At 35.5% G+C, this 17,610-nt stretch overlaps 1 long non-coding RNA gene across 1 annotated transcript; it reads right to left on the bottom strand.

Annotated features, from left to right (window-relative positions):
• Positions 1-235: 235 nt before the first annotated feature.
• Positions 236-1,148, bottom strand: LOC131230450 (uncharacterized). Its single transcript, XR_009164033.1, has 3 exons — positions 1,054-1,148; positions 689-796; positions 236-603 (listed from the first exon to the last, which is right to left on the bottom strand). It is a non-coding gene; the product is annotated as an uncharacterized LOC131230450 (long non-coding RNA).
• Between the last annotated feature and the right edge of the window lie 16,462 nt (positions 1,149-17,610).

Raw genomic sequence — 17,610 nt, 5'->3', positions numbered from 1 at the left:
ATCTTATCTGCATCACATTCATTCACGCATAAATAAATATAAACTTAACATTATAAACAAATATACAAAAAATCACAAAGATGAAGGCAGAGGTGGTGGGGCATCAGTGGGTAAGCGTGCAGCGATAACCTGAAACATCTCCATCATCCATCGCTCATGCTCCACCCGCATCTCCTCCATCCTTCTCTCCTGCTCTTTCCTCTATCTCGCTAGCTGATCGTCCATCCTCCTCTCCTGCTCCTCCCTCTGCCTTACCAGCTCCTCCTCCATCCTCCTCTCCTGCTCCTTCCTCTGCCTCGCCAGCTGATCCATCATCTTCCTCTCCCGCTCCTCCCTCTGCCTGTCCAGTTGATCTTTGATGTCATCGACGACGACCCGTAGCTGCTGAACCTCTCTCTCTGCGGTATCAGCTTGGCGTACGGCGCTGTCGCCAACGACGATGGATCGGCTGGAAGCAGCTCTAGCAGGTGCCATGAGCTTAGCACCATGGCCAAACCCACGTACATATCCAGAACGGGGACCAAGCACCTGACTTAGGATCTCTGGCTCACTCCGCTAAGTACCATCGGGAGTGGGCTGACTGCGTAAGGTGTCCATCTCCTCCTGTAATGAAAACATATGAATTTTCATAATAAATGACACTATTATAATTTAATGCAAATAAATTTTACAATGTAAGGATCTTTACTCAAATCTCGCTAGCTATAGGATGTGCTCAAGATCCTTTCGCCTGTCGACAGTGAGTACCTTTGTAGAAGTCTACTGGTCCGGGCTCCTGACTAGTGACGGAATCTCGCTGCGCAATTGAAAAGATAATAGAATTAATATAAATGCATGGAAAGAATATATAAATGTAATAATTACTAGTACTTTCTTACCATGTCGTGACGAAGTCGTACAAATGAGTTTGAACTAGCTACGTGGTTTACTTCTAACTTTCCTCTGTTGTCAGAATTTATTTTGCTCATCTTTTAAACACATTATTCATAATACATTATTATTAATTTCAAATTTAATTATTACGTTAAGATATCATAAATATGTAAATATTACCTGAAAAGAATCAGATGAAAACCTATCACAGAGTATCTGCCAGTCCTTATTGATTACGTGCAGCGGTGCAGACTGAACGGCCTCCTCGTGGCTCATGCACTGCTTGTACTGCTGGTGTAACTTACTGGGTAATCCTTGAGCCGCTCTTTCATCATGTCGTCGATGGCATGAGAGATGTGTGGAACACTCAAATTCAAGTCAAATTTATCCTGCAATTTCATAAATAATAGATTAAGACAATAAACTTATTAAGAAAATAAATTAACCGTAAATGAACTTTTATAAAATAAATTTTAATTTACTAAAATTTACCTGAAGGCACTGAGCGATGAGCTGCCGCACATCATCTGTTATGTCTCCCTAACGAGGGGGTGGGGGGATCAGAGATTGGCATAAGACACCGACCTCCGATGTAAACAGCATGGTATTGTTCCCAACAGGTCTAATGTAGTCCTGTGGGAATTCTACCATCACCCTACCCTCACACATAAGTTGCTCTAAAAGTAACCCGCATGTGAGTCCACGTCCTCGTCGGTTGGTCGACGATGTTGTTACAAAAGAAATATGTAAGTCTAAACATAAACAGAAATTATTAAAAGAAATATACGTCTAGACTTACATGCAATGCCCAGTGTGTGCGCGACTGAGGGATCAGACGCCTACGATGCAACATGTGACGATGATGCTGGCTTCGTCGCATCACGGGTAGAAGGGGTAGATCCAGTGCACGAACGACGTACTCTCCCACCTGGTGCCATCACTAAATATGTGCAAGCTACGAACTTATAAATTTAAACAATGTCAATACAAGTGGAATATACTAAAATATTATACAAGTAGTGTTGACGGTACAATGCATTTGTGCTTATGCTTAGAGAGATGATTAAAATATGATTCGACCATTACACTATAATGCAAGCAGAATATAATAAAACTGTAAACTTTAATTTATAACCATTGAAAATTCCATTATACATTGTCATTCTATATTAAATACACATATTTCGTTGTAATACAAAACAACTTTGAGGCAAACTATCCGAAGTACTCCTTGCGTAAGCTATCGTATGCTTCAGAAGTATATGTCATTTCGTGTGAAGCACTCGACATATTTACAGCCAATATGTCAGTCACAATAGGAGAAATCTGGTCTCTCGGGACTCCATTCAGATGTGCAAGTGACAAAGTCGCATCTTCCATATCTTGTTTCCTATGGTTATATATCTCCATCAGCCCCAAAATTTCTTTGAGATGACATAATCTTTCCTCTGAGTCATCATCGATATATTCCACTTTACACTCATTGACCAGACCGGGTATCTCTATGGCCCTACCAGAAGAAGATAGGACCGAAGCATTCATCTGCAACAGTTGATGAATTATGTTGCTTGATTCTACTACACTCTAGTTTAAGGAAGACGTGATCAGAAATTGACTCAACTGCAAACGTGGATTATAAACAAGTCAGTAAAAAGAATTAATCATGACTTGTAATTTTCACATATACATGGAATACAAAAATTATTCAAATTGAAAATTGGCATATAAATCATGTGTACATTTAATAATCGTCATCTGTATCACTATCGCTTAGGGCTATTTCTTCACCATCACTATCGCTGATCAGTATTTCATCCTCATTATCCATAATGTCGTCATCAATGAAACCGCTATCATCTGTAACAATATCACGTACTATTGAGGCATCAACATGATCAGGTGGCACATCATCTCTATCTAATTGCACCACATCAATATCAATACTTGAATTAGTCCCTGTATCCCTAGATGGCATGTCTTCTTGATATGCTTCTTCAACCCTAAACGTGTCATTTCCCTCGTCCTCGCTATCTTCAACTTCTGGTAGGGAACGTCAAATACGTTCCTGAGCTTTATTTTCTACACCACGTGCCAAGAGCTACCTAACTTGGTGTCAGCGAGGTAAAATACTTGTTTGGCTTCGCTGGCGAGGACAAATGGGTCGTCATTAAACCACTTCCGAGATAAATTTGCATTCGTAAAGTAGTTGTCAGTCTTTATTCTCAACTCTTATTTCTAATGTCTCACTAATCACATCTAAATAAGTACACCCGCTTTCTCATACAATAACTCAGCTCAATAATATCTGTCAAAATGCCATAAAAGTTAATTCATCCTCCTCATTTGTTCCCTTCACAACCACCCCACTATTTTCTGTGGTCCTGTATTTCTCATGTTCTTCGTTGTGGAACCGAATCTCGTTTACAATACAACCTGTATATCTAGATACACGTCTATCAGGGCCACATGCCAGTGAGTATAATGCATCAGACGCATCCGCAGAGTTGCTCGTGCGCAACGTCTTTATCTATTATCATGTACAAAATATAATTGTTTAGGGATTTTCATAAGTTGAAATAATGTACAATACAACGAAAATGCTAAGTGTGGTGAGATACAATGTGAAATCTTACATGTTTGGCGAACCATTCTGGAAACTGATCCCGATGCATTCGATCATAATTTGTGAGGAATTTGGACTTCATCTTATCTATGTGTTCGCTACACATAAATAGCACGTCATTAGAAAGAAACATTAAGATCATCGTATGTAGAGAAAATAATAATCGAGGGAAGACGTACTCCAAGTACGACTCTATTTCTTCACAATTATACAACACATACTACCGTGCCTTTGCTAGATCCCCAAGTTCCATATCCTGAAATGTCAGGGATCCTAAAGGACGAACGTTATATGCAAATACAGATATGAGTCCTTATTCATGCTCCTGCCCTTCATCGGCATTCCGATCTTCTCGGTTGAATCTAGTCTCTATGCCACAAAGATACATGGAACAAAATGTAAGGCACTCATTATCAATGTACGCTTCAGCTATCGACCCCTCCGGTCATGCCTTATTCCTCACAAATTATTTCATTGTGTGAAGGTATCTATACATAAAACTACTATGTTATACATATGAAAACATAGATATACGTAGTTTATGGAATGAATAAAAATTTTAACATATTAGTACCACCTTTCGATCGAATACATCCAACGATATTGTACTGGGCCTGCAAGCTTCGCCTCCTGCGATAAATGAATCGCTAAGTGTACCATGATATCGAAAAACGTAGGTGAAAATTTTCTTTCAAGTTTGCAAAGGATTACGGCAATGTCCCTCTCCAGTCATTTAATAACATCTACATTCAACGATCTCGAACATGAATCCTTAAAGAATATCCCTAACTCAATCAGTGCCGCACTGATATCCTTGCTCAAGAATCCATGAATCACAACCGGCAGTAAGCGTTGCAGAAGGACGTGACAATCATGACTTTTCATTCCTGTTATCTTACACTCCGTAATGTTTACGCACCGAGATATGTTTGATGCATACTCATCGGGAAACTTCACCGATCTCAACCATTCACATAAACGCTTTTTCTCTAGTTTTGTCAATGTGTAGCAGACTGCTGGTATAGTATACGAATTTTCATGTGGTTGCAAGTGCAACTCTTTCCTTAAACCCATTTCTTGTAGATCCAATCGAGCCTTAAAACTGTCTTTTGTTTTCTTCTCTATGTTTATCAATGTTCTGAAGACATTGTCATATATATTTTTCTCAATATGCATGACATCCAAGTTGTGTCGTAATTTCAGATCACTCCAATAGGGCAACTTAAAAAGATGCTCTTCTTCCTCCAATTATAGTCCAATACTGTACGTTTCCTCTTCTTCAAGTGTGATGCCTTACCAAATCTAACTTCTCCAATGTTACTCAGTTGCTGCATCACGTTTTCTCCAGATAGCTCTTTCAGAGGTGGCCTATGATCTTGTTTGCCATCAAAGATCATCGTCTTCCTATGCCAACTATGATAGCTCGGAAGGAAGCGACGATGGCCCATATAACATGTTTTCCTACCATGCTTCAATGACAATAAACAAGTCTCAATACCACATGTAGGACAAGCCAACTTGCCCTTCGTGCTCCACCCAGATAAATTTTCATACGCGGGAAAGTTATTTATTGTCCACAAGATTGCTGCATGTAATCGAAATATCTGTCCTGTAAATGTATCATACGTTTGTACACCTTGACTCCACAACTTGTTTAACTCGTCTACTAACGGTCGCAAATACACATCAATGTCATTTCCAGGTGACCTGGGTCCAGGAATAAGTAATGACATCATAAAAAATGACTCCTTCATATACAACCAAGGAGGTAAATTGTAGGGCATAAGTACCACTAGCCACATATTGTACGAGCTACTCATATTATCAAATGGATTAAAATATCACTTGCAAGGCCTAGTCGAACATTGCGAGAATCCTCTGCAAACCAGTCATGTTGCTTGTCAAAATTTTACCAGACTTCAGAGTCCGCAGGGTGCCTCAGTGTACTATCATCATGAACGCGTTTCTCCTTATGCCACCTCATATCTTCAGCCGTCTTACGAGATATAAACAATCTTTGCAATCTGGGTTTCAATGGAAAGTACCTTAACACCTTTCGTGGGATTTTCTTACCCTGGCTCTATCATTCTTCCACCTAGACTCTCCATATTCTTAACACTCTTCAGCCTTATCATGTTTTTTTTTGATATAATAAACAATCATTTATACATGCATGTATGAGTTCATAACCAAGGACTAAGTCTCACATCAAGGATTTTACCTCGTAATGAGACTTTGGTAATGTCTCACCATCTGGTAATGCTTCTTTCAACAACTCAAGTAACATGTCAAACGATTTGTTATTCCAACGATTTATTGTCTTCAAATGAAGTAACTTTATAAGAAAATTCAACTTGGAGAAGTTCTCACACCCCAGATAAAGTGGACGTTACGCATCCCTCAATAACCTACTAAACTTTTCTGATTCGACATTACTCATTGGAAGAATATCTTGGCTACTGCTTGTAGTTGCAAAATCAGTATCCGCAGCTATTCCCCTGAACACATCCCCTATGATATCTTGCATTTCGTCAACGTCTTCATCCTCGTTATCCGGCACAATTGGGTCAGTAAGGACTTTAGTGAGCTCAACTCTATAGGTAATATCTTCACCATGATAGATCCACCAAGTATAACCCTGGTCAATCCCAACTATGAATAAATCGTCCTCTACTTTGTCTAAAGTCTTATATATCATGTTCTTGCATTTTCGACATGGACACCTAATCCTATTCCTTGAATCTGCCCGATTTCGTTCAAATTTCATGAACTCTTGAACCCCTTGTTTATACTCTGGGCCAAACCTGTTCTTAGCTCGCATCCAACTCTTATCCATGTCTACAATGAAAAGACTAAAGTCAATTTAAGGAAATAGCTTTAAGATTAGGCTAGGTTATAGGTTTAGGTTATATGTTTAGGTTTAGAGAATAGAGACTAGGTATAAGTTTAGGTTTAAGTTTAGGAAATTAGAGTTGAGATTGGGATTAGGTGTAGGTTTAGGTTTAGGGATTTGAGTTTAGGTTATAGATTATAGGTTACAGGTTATAGGTTTAGGTTAAGGTTATAAGTATAGGTTTAGGTTATAGGTTAAGGTTTAGGTTTAGGTTATAAGTTTATGTTTTGGGATTTGAGAATAGATTTAGGTTAAGGTTATATATTTATGTTAAGGTTATAAGTACAGGTTATACGTTAATGTTATAATTTAGGTTAAGGTTATAAGTATAGGTTATAGGTTAAGGTTATAGTTTAGGTTAAGGTTATAAGTGTAAGTTATACGTTAAGGTTAAGGTTTAGGTTTCGGCTATAGGTATAGGTTTTAGGATTTGAGAATAGGTTTAGGTTAAGGTTATAAGTATAGGTTAAGGTTATAGGCTATGGGTTATAGGTTTAGGTTAAGGTTAGGTTATAGGTTATAGGTTTGGGTTAAGGTTTAGGTTATAGGTTATAAGTATAGGTCATAGTTTAGGTTAAGGTTATAAGTATAGGTTATAGGTTAAGGTTATAGTTTAGGTTAAGGTTATGAGTATAGGTTATAGGTTAAGGTTAAGGTTTAGGTTTCGGCCATAGGTATAGGTTTTGGAATTTGAGAATATGTTTAGGTTAAGGTTATAAGTATATGTTAAGGTTATAGGTTATAGGTTATAGGTTTAGGTTAAGGTTAGGTTATAGGTTATAGGTTTGAGTTAAGGTTAGGTTATAGTTTAGGTTAAGGTCAAGGTTTAGGTTATAAGTATAGGTTTTGGGACTTGAGAATTGGTTTAGGTTAAGGTTATAAGTTTAGGTTAAGGTTATGGGTTATAGGGTTAGGTTAGGGTTTAGGTTATAGATTTAAGTTTAGGTTATAAGTGTAGGTCATAGGTTTAGGTTATAGGTTCTGTGATTTGAGAAAAGTTTTCGGTTATAAGTATAGGTTTAGGTTATAGGTTTCAGTTTTAGGTTATAGGTTATAGGTTTAGGTTTAGGTTAGGGGTTTGGGGATTTGAGAATAGGTTTAGGTGATAAGTATAAGTTTAGGTTGGGTTATAGGTTAAGGTTTAGGGATTTGAGAATCCATTTAGGTTTTAGGTTTAGGTTTTAGGTTTTGGGATTTGAGAATAGGTTTAGGTTATAAGTTTAGGTTTAGGTTTAGGTTATAAGTTTAGGTTAAGGTCTAGGTTTAGGTTTAGGTTATAAGTATAGATTATAAGTTAAGGTTTAGGTTTATGAAATCGGATTCGGGTTCGGGGTCGGGTTTAGGTTATAGGTTTGGGTTTAGGTTTTAGGTTATAGGTTTAGGTTTAGGTTTATGTTATAAGTTTAGGTTTTGGGATTTGAGAATAGATTTAGGTTAGGGTTATAAGTTTAGGTTAAGGTTATAGGTTATAGGTTATAGGTTTAGGTTATAGGTTATAGGTATAGGTTATAGGTTAAGGTTAAGGTCTAGGTTTAGGCTATAAGTATAGGTTTAGGTTATAGGTTTCAGTTTTAAGTTATAGGTTTAGGTAAAGGTTTAAGTTTAGGTTATGAGTTTTGGGATTTGAGAATAGGTTTAGATGATAAATATAGGTTTAAGTTGAGTTATATGTTAAGGTTTAGGGATTTGAGAATCTATTTAGGTTTTAGGTTTAGGTTATAGGTTTTGGGATTTGAGAATGAATTTAGGTTATAAGTTAAGGTTTAGGTTTAGGTTATAGGTTTAGGTTAAGGTCTAGGTTTAGGTTAAGGTTATAAGTATAGGTTATATGTTAAGGCTTAGGTTTATGAAATCGGATTCGGGTTCGGGATCGGGTTTAGGTTATAGGTTTTAGGTTTTGGTTTAGGGTTAGGTTTAGGTTATAGGTTTTAGGTTTTAGGATTTGATAATAGGTTTATATTAAGGTTATAAGTATAGGTTAAGGTTATAGGTTATAGGTTATAGGTTTAGGTTAAGGTTTAGGCTATAGGTTATAAGTATATGTTATAGGTTAAGGTTAAGGTCTAGGTTTAGGCTATAAGTATAGGTTTAGGTTATAGGTTTCGGTTTTAAGTTATAGGTTTAGGTAAAGGTTTAGGTATAAGTTCTGGGTTTTGGGATTTGAGAATAGGTTTAGTTGATAAGTATAGGTTTAAGTTGGGTTATAGGTTAAGGTTTAGGGATTTGAGAATCCATTTAGGTTTTAGGTTTAGGTTATAGGTTTTGGGATTTGAGAATAGGTTTAGGTTATAAGTTTAGGTTTAGATTTAGGTTATAGTTTTAGGTTAAGGTCTAGGTTTAGGTTAAGGTTATAAGTATAGGTTATAAGTTAAGGTTTAGGTTTATGAAATCGGATTTGGGTTCAGAATCGGGTTTAGGTTATAGGTTTAGGTTTTAAGTTTTAGGTTTTGGTTTAGGGTTAGGTTTAGGTTATAGGTTATAGGTTTTGGGATTTGAGAATAGGTTTAGGTTATGGTTATAAGTATAGGTAAAGGTTATAGGTTATATGTTATAGGTTTAGGTTAAGGTTAGGTTATAGGTTATAGGTTTAGGTTAAGGTTTAGGTTATAGGTTATAGGTTAAGGTAAAGGTCTATGTTTAAGATATAAGTATAGGTTTAGGTTATAGGTTTCGGTTCTAGGTTATAGGTTTAGGTAAAAGTTTAGGTTTAGGTTATGAGTTTTGGGATTTGAGAATAGGTTTAGATGATAAGTATAGGTTTAGGTTGGGTTATAGGTTAAGGTTTAGGGATTTGAGAATCCATTTAGGTTTTAGGTTTAGGTTATAGGTTTTGGAATTTGAGAATAGGTTTAGGTTATAAGTTTTGGTTTAGGATTAGGTTATAGGTTTAGGTTAAGGTTATAAGTATAGGTTATATGTTAAGGTTTAGGTTTATGAAATCGGATTCGGGTTCGAGATCGGGTTTAGGTTATAGGTTTAGGTTTTAGGTTTTAGGTTTTGGTTTAGGGTTAGGTTTAGGTTATATATTATAGATTTTGGGATTTGAGAATATGTTTAGGTTAAGGTTATAGGTTTAGGTTAAGGTTAGGTTATAGGTTATAAGTTTAGGTTAAGGTTTAGGTTTAGGTTATAGGTTTTAAGCATAGGTTATAGGTTAAGGTCTAGGTTTACGCTATAAGTATAAGTTTAGGTTATAGGTTTCGGTTTTAGGTTATAGGTTTAGGTAAAGGTTTAGGTTTAGGTTGTGGGTTTTGGGATTTGAGAAAAGGTTTAGATGATAGGTATAAGTTTAGGTTGGGTTATAGGTTAAGGTTTAGAGATTTGAGAATCCATTTAGGTTTTAGGTTTAGGTTATAGGTTTTGGGATTTGAGAATAGGTTTAAGTTATACGTTTAGGTTTAGGTTTAGGTTATTGGTTTAGGTTAGGTTTAGGTTAAGGTTATAAGTATAGGTTATAGGTTAAGGTTTAGGTTTATGAAATCGGATTCGGGTTCGGGATTAGGTTTAGGTTATAGGTTTAGGTTTAGGTTTTAGGTTATAGGTTTAGGTCTAGGTTTATGTTATAAGTTTAGGTTTTGGGATTTGAGAATAGATTTAGGTTAAGGTTATAAGTTTAAGTTAAGGTTATACGTATAGGTTAAGGTTATAGGTTATAGGTTTAGGTTAAGGTTAGGTTATTGGTTATAGGTTTAGGTTATAGGTTATAAGTATAGGTTATAGGTCAAGGTTAAGGTCTTGGTTTAGGCTATAAGTATAGGTTTAGGTTATAGGTTTCAGTTTTAGGTTATAGGTTTAGGTAAAGGTTTAGGTTTAGGTTATGGGTTTTGGGATTTGAGAATAGGTTTAGATGATACGTATAGGTTTAGGTTGGGTTATAGGTTAAGGTTTAGGAATTTGAGAATCCATTTAGGTTTTAAGTTTTGGTTATAGGTTTTGGGATTTGAGAATAGATTTAGGTTATAAGTTTAGGTTTAGGTTTAGGTTTAGGTTAAGGTCTAAGTTTAGGTTAAGGTTATAACTATAGGTTATAGGTTAAGGTTTAGGTTTATGAAATCGGATTCAGGTTCGGGATCGGGTTTATGTTATAGGTTTAGGTTTGAGGTTTTAGGTTTTGGTTTAGGGTTAGGTTTAGGTTATAGGTTATAGGTTTTGGGATTTGAGAATAGGTTTAAGTTAAGGTTATAAGTATAGGTTAAGGTTATAGGTTATAGGTTAGAGGTTTAGGTTAAGGTTAGGTTATAGGTTATAGGTTTAGGTTAAGGTTTAGGTTATAGGTTATAAGTATAGGTTATAGGTTATGGTTAAGGTTTAGGTTTAGGCTATAAGTATAGGTTTAGATTATAGGTTTTGGTTTTAAGTTATAGGTTTAGGTAAAGGTTTAGGTATAGGATATGGGTTTTGGGATTTGAGAATAGGTTTAGATGATAAGTATAAGTTTAGGTTTGGTTATAGGTTAAGGTTTAGGGATTTGAGAATTTATTTAGGTTTTAGTTTTAGGTTATAGGTTCTGGAATTTGAGAATAGGTTTAGGTTATAAGTTTAGGTTTAGGTTTAGGTTATACGTTTAAGTTAAGGTCTAGGTTTAGGTTAAGGTTATAAGTATAGGTTATAGGTTAAGGTTTAAGTTTATGAAATCAGATTCGAGTTCGGGATCGGGTTTAGGTTATAGGTTTAGGTTTTAGGTTTTGGTTTAGGGTTAGATTTAGGTTATAGGTTATAGGTTTTGGGATTTGAGAATAGGTTTAGGTTATAGGTTTAGGGATTTGAGAAAAGGTTAAGGTTATAACCTTAACCTAAACCTATTCTCAAGTCCCTAAACCTAAAACCTAAAACCTAAACCTATAACTTAAACCTAAACCTATAACCTAAAACCTATAACCTAAACCTTAACCTAAAACCTAAAACCTAAACCTATAACCTAAACCTTAACCTTTTCTCAAATCCCAAAACCTATAACCTAAACTTATTCTCAAATCCCTAAACCTATAACCTTAACCTTTTCTCAAATCTCTAAACCTATAACCTAAACCTATAGGTTTCGCTGCAAATGTAGTAAAAAGATTCATACTTGCGAGTGACGCTACGAAGGTCAAAATCAAACTCATACACAGAGCTTGCACCGCCATTCACTCTAGAATGAATACATTTTATAGAGTGAGAGAGAGAGAGAGAGAGAGAGAAATGGTGGCGAGGTGACTTTTGCCCTGACTGAGGAAGAGAAATTAGTGTGGTGATTTGATTTGCCCAATGAGTAGTGAGATTTCAGTCAACGCCGGTTTCCTGCTAAAAGCCTTTCCAAGAAGTTCATGCGCAAGCATGTTGGGTGGGGCCTAACTCGTGTTTGAGAAAAACCCACTCCGTCTTGGAGCTCATTTTAGGACGTACGACCAAAACTGAGATGTATCTAACACTTAGATGAGCCACACGAGAGGAAACAATTTATTTGGGAGAGAGAAATCTGGCATATCTTGTTAGCTGGAGTCATCAAAAATGACGTGGACCAATGAAACCCATCGGCACTTGAATGTCTCGTGCCTTCAACATAGACCATCCATACTCTATTATAATTTATAAGTAACTTATATATTGGCCGAGTTAGGTTGGGTTAGATTAGGTCAGGCAACCCAAGACTTCAACCTTAGCTCAATCTAAGTTTTATTAAGTTGGTGTTTGTATAACAAAAGTTATCCGGATGTACGTCGGAACTATCCGGATGTTGAGTGGGGATCCCTAGAAGATGGAAACCGTTGTCATGACCATGATGAAGTTATCCATTTCCTATAGATAGCATTGGAGGGGCCCGACCGATTAGAGCAAGCCGTGTTTATATCTGTATTTGCTTGAAATTAATGGAGTAGACCCGGATGTACGTCGGAGCTATCCGGATGTTGAGCGGGGATCTCTAGAAGATGGGAACCGCTGTTATTACCATGATGAAGTTATCCATTTTATATGGACAACATTAGAGGGGCTTGGCCAATTGGAGTAGGCCGTGTTTATATTTATATTTGCTCGAAATTAATGGAGTAGACCCGGATGTGCGTCGGAGCTATCTGGACGTTGAGAGGGGGTCCTTGAAAGATGGGAACCGCTGTTATGACCATGATGAAGTTGTCCATTTCATATGGACAACATTGGAGGGGCCTGACTAATTGGAGCAGGCCATGTTTATATCTATATTTGCTCAAAATTAATGGAGTAGACCCGGATGTACGTCGGAGCTATTCGGATGTTGAGCGAGGGTCCCTAAAAGATGGGAACCGCTGTTATGACCATGATGAAGCTGTCCATTTTCTATGGACAACATTGGAGGGGCCTGGCCAATTGGAGCAGGCTGCGTTTATATCTATATTTGCTCGAAATTAATGGAGTAGACTCGGATGTGCGTCGGAGCTATCTGGATGTTCAGCGGGGGTCCCTGGAAGATAGGAACTGTTGTTATGACCATGATGAAGCTGTCCATTTTTTATGGACAATATTAGAGGGGCCTGACCAATTGGAGCAGGCCGTGCTTATATCTATATTTGCAGGGACCACACCCTTAACCTAAACCACACCTTATACTTATAACCGAAAACTATTCTCAAATCCCAAAACCAATAACCTAAACCTAACCTTTCCCTAAACCTATGACCTACACTTATAACCTAAACCTAAATCTATAACCTAAACCCTAACCTAACCTATAACCTATAACCTTAACCTATACTTATAACTTTAACCTAAACCTATTCTCAAATCCCTAAACCTATAACCTAAAACCATAACCTTAACCTATAACCTAAACCCGATCCCGAACCCGAATCTGATTTCATAAACCTTAACCTTAACCTATAACTTATACTTATAACCTTAACCTGAACCTATTCTCAAATCCCAAAACCTATACTTATATCCGAAACTTAAACCTTAACCTTAACCTATAACCTATACTTACAACCTTAACCTAAACCTACAACCTTAACCTAAACCTATTCTCAAATCCCAAATCTTATACTTATAACCTACACCTAGACCTTAACCTTAACCTATAACCTATACTTATAACCTTAACCTAAACTTATTCTCAAATCCCAAAACCTATACCTATAGTCGAAACCTAAACCTTAACCTTAACCTATAACCTATACTTATAACCTTAAACTATAACCTATACTTATAACCTTAACCTAAACTTATAACCTTAGCTTAAATCTATTTTCAAATCCCAAAACCTATACTTATAACATAAACCTAGACCTAAACTTATAACCTATAACCTATAACCTAAACTTATAACCTAAACCCGATCCCGAACCTGAATCCGATTTCATAAACATAAACCTTAACCTATAACATATACGTATAACCTTAACCTAAACCTATTCTCAAATCCCAAAACCTATAGTTATAACCTTAACCTAAACTTTAACCTATAACATAAACCTAAACTTATAACCTTAACCTAAACTTATAACATTAACCTAAACCTATTCTCAAATCCCAAAACCTATAACCTAAACCAAAACCTTAACCTAAAACCTAAACCTATAACCGAAAACCTAAATGTAGTCTCAAATCCCTAAACGTAAACCTACACCTAATCCTAATCTCAACTCCCAAACCTAAACCTAAACCTAAACTTAAAACCCAAACCTAAACCCTATCCCGAACCCAAACCCAATTTCCTAAACCTAAACCTTAGCCTATTCTCAATTCTCTAAAGCTATAACCTATAACCTAAACTTAAACCTAAACCTAAACCTAAAACCTAATACCTAAATGTATTCTCAAATCCCTAAACCTAAACCTTAACCTATTCTCAATTACCTAAACCTTAACCTATAACCTAACTTAAACCTAAACCTAAACCTATAACCTATAACCTATAACCTAAACTTATAACCTATAACCTAACCTTAACCTTAACCTAAACCTATAACTTAAACCTAAACCTATAACCTAAACCTATAAACTAAAACCTAAACTTAAACCTACAACCTAAATGTATTCTCAAATCCCTAAACCTAAAGCTACACCTAATCCCAATCTTAACTCCTTAGCCTAAACATAAACTTGAAAACCCAAACCTAAATCCGAACCCGAACACGATTTCCTAAACTAAACCTTAAGCTATTCTCAATTCCCTACAGCTATAACCTATAACCTATAACCTAAACCTAAATCTAACCTAAACCTATAACCTAAACCTAAACCAAAACCTATAACCTAAACCTAAACCTTAACCTATTCTCAATTTCCTAAACCTTAACTTATAACCTAACTTAAACCTAAACTTATAACCTACACTTATAACCTAAACCTAAACATATAACCTAAACCTAAACCTAAAACCTAAATGTATTCTCAAATCCCTAAACCTAAACCTACACCTAATCGTAATCTCAACTCCCCAACCTAAACGTAAACCTAAACTTGAAAACCAAAACATAAACCCGATACTGAACTCGAACTAGAACCTGATTTCTTAAACCTAAACCTTAACCTATTCTTAATTCCCTAAAGCTATAACCTATAACCTAGACCTAAACCTAAATCTAAACCTAAACTTAAACCTAAACTTTAACATATTCTCAGTTCCCTAAAGCTATAACCTATAACCTAAACCTAAACCCTAAACCTAAACCTAAACCTATAACTTAAACCCGATTCCGAACCCAAATCTGATTTTATAAACCTTAACCTTAACCTATAACCGATACTTATAAACTTAACTTAAACATATTCTCAAATCCCAAAACCTATAACTTATAACCTAAACCTAACCCTAAACTAAAACCTAAAACATAAAACCTAAACCTATAACCTAAACCCGAATCCGATTTCATAAACCTAAACCTTAACCTATAACCTATACTTATAACCTTAACCTAAACCTAAACTTATTCTCAAATCCCAAAACCTATACCTATAGTCAAAACCTAAACCTTAACCTTAACCTATAACCTATACTTATAACCTTAACCTAAACTATAACCTTAACCTATAACCTATACTTATAACATTTACCTAAACTTATAACCTTAACCTAAATTTATTCTCAAATCCCAAAACCTATACTTATAACATAAACCTAGACCTAAACCTATAACCTATAACCTATAACCTAAACCTATAACCTAAACCCGATCCCGAACCTGAATCCAATTTCATAAACCTAAACCTTAACCTATAACCTATACGTATAACCTTAACCTAAACCTATTCTCAAATCCCAAAACCTATACTTATAACCTTAACCTAAACTTTAACCTATAACCTAAACCTAAACTTATAACCTTAACCTAAACTTATAATATTAACCTAAACCTATTCTCAAATCCCAAAACCTATAACCTAAACCAAAACCTTAACCTAAAACCTAAACCTATAACCGAAAACCTAAATGTAGTCTCAAATCCCTAAACGTAAACCTACACCTAATCCTAATCTCAACTCCCAAACCTAAACCTAAACCTAAACTTAAAACCCAAACCTAAACCCTATCCCGAACCCGAACCCAATTTCCTAAACCTAAACCTTAGCCTATTCTCAATTCTCTAAAGCTATAACCTATAACCTAAACCTAATACCTAATACCTAAAAGTATTCTCAAATCCCTAAACCTAAACCTTAACCTATTCTCAATTACCTAAACCTTAACCTATAACCTAACTTAAACCAAAACGTAAACCTATAAACTATAACCTATAACCTAAACTTATAGCCTATAACCTAACCTTAACCTTAACCTAAACCTATAACTTAAACCTAAACCTATAACCTAAACCTATAGACTAAAACCTAAACTTAAACCTACAACCTAAATGTATTCTCAAATCCCTAAACCTAAAGCTACACCTAATCCCAATCTTAACTCCTTAGCCTAAACATAAACTTGAAAACCCAAACTTAAACCCGAACCCGAACACGATTTCCTAAACCTAAACCTTAAGCTATTCTCAATTCCCTACAGCTATAACCTATAACCTATAACCTAAACCTAAATCTAACCTAAACCTATAACCTAAACCTAAACCAAAACCTATAACCTAAACCTAAACCTTAACCTATTCTCAATTTCCTAAACCTTAACTTATAACCTAACGTAAACCTAAACTTATAACCTACACTTATAACCTAAACCTAAACATATAACCTAAACCTAAACCTAAAACCAAAATGTATTCTCAAATCCCTAAACCTAAACCTACACCTAATTGTAATCTCAACTCCCTAACCTAAACGTAAACCTAAACTTGAAAACCAAAACATAAACCCGATACTGAACTCGAACTAGAACCTGATTTCTTAAACCTAAACCTTAACCTATTCTTAATTCCCTAAAGCTATAACCTATAACCTAAACCTAAACCTAAATCTAAACCTAAACCTAAACCTAAACCTTAACATATTCTCAGTTCCCTAAAGCTATAACCTATAACCTAAACCTAAACCCAAAACCTAAACCTAAACCTTTAACCTAAACCCGATTCCGAACCCAAATCTGATTTCATAAACCTTAACCTTAACCTATAACCTATACTTATAAACTTAACTTAAACATATTCTCAAATCCCAAAACCTATAACTTATAACCTAAACCTAACCCTAAACTAAAACCTAAAACATAAAACCTAAACCTATAACCTAAACCCGATCCCAAACCTGAATCCGATTTCATAAACCTAAACCTTAACCTATAACCTATACTTATAACCTTAACCTAAACCTATTCTCAAATCCCAAAACCTATACCTATAGTCAAAACCTAAACCTTAACCTTAACCTATAACCTATACTTATAACCTTAACCTAAACTATAACCTTAACCTATAACCTATACTTATAACATTTACCTAAACTTATAACCTTAACCTAAATTTATTCTCAAATCTCAAAACCTATACTTATAACATAAACCTAGACCTAAACCTATAACCTATAACCTATAACCTAAACCTGTAACCTAAACCCGATCCCAAACCCGAATCCAATTTCATAAACCTAAACCTTAACCTATAACCTATACGTATAACCTTAACCTAAACCTATTCTCAAATCCCAAAACCTATACTTATAACCTTAACCTAAACTTTAATCTATAACCTAAACCTAAACTTATAACCTTAAACTAAACTTATAACCTTAACTTAAACCTATTCTCAAATCCCAAAACCTATAACCTAAACCTAAACCTATGACCTAAACCTAAACTTATAACATTAACCTAAACCTATTC

Source organism: Magnolia sinica, chromosome 2, assembly GCF_029962835.1.
Source record: "Magnolia sinica isolate HGM2019 chromosome 2, MsV1, whole genome shotgun sequence".
NCBI classification, from domain to species: Eukaryota; Viridiplantae; Streptophyta; class Magnoliopsida; order Magnoliales; family Magnoliaceae; genus Magnolia; species Magnolia sinica.
Note: the sequence above shows the minus strand (reverse complement) of the source record. Positions and strands in the feature narration are given on the sequence as shown.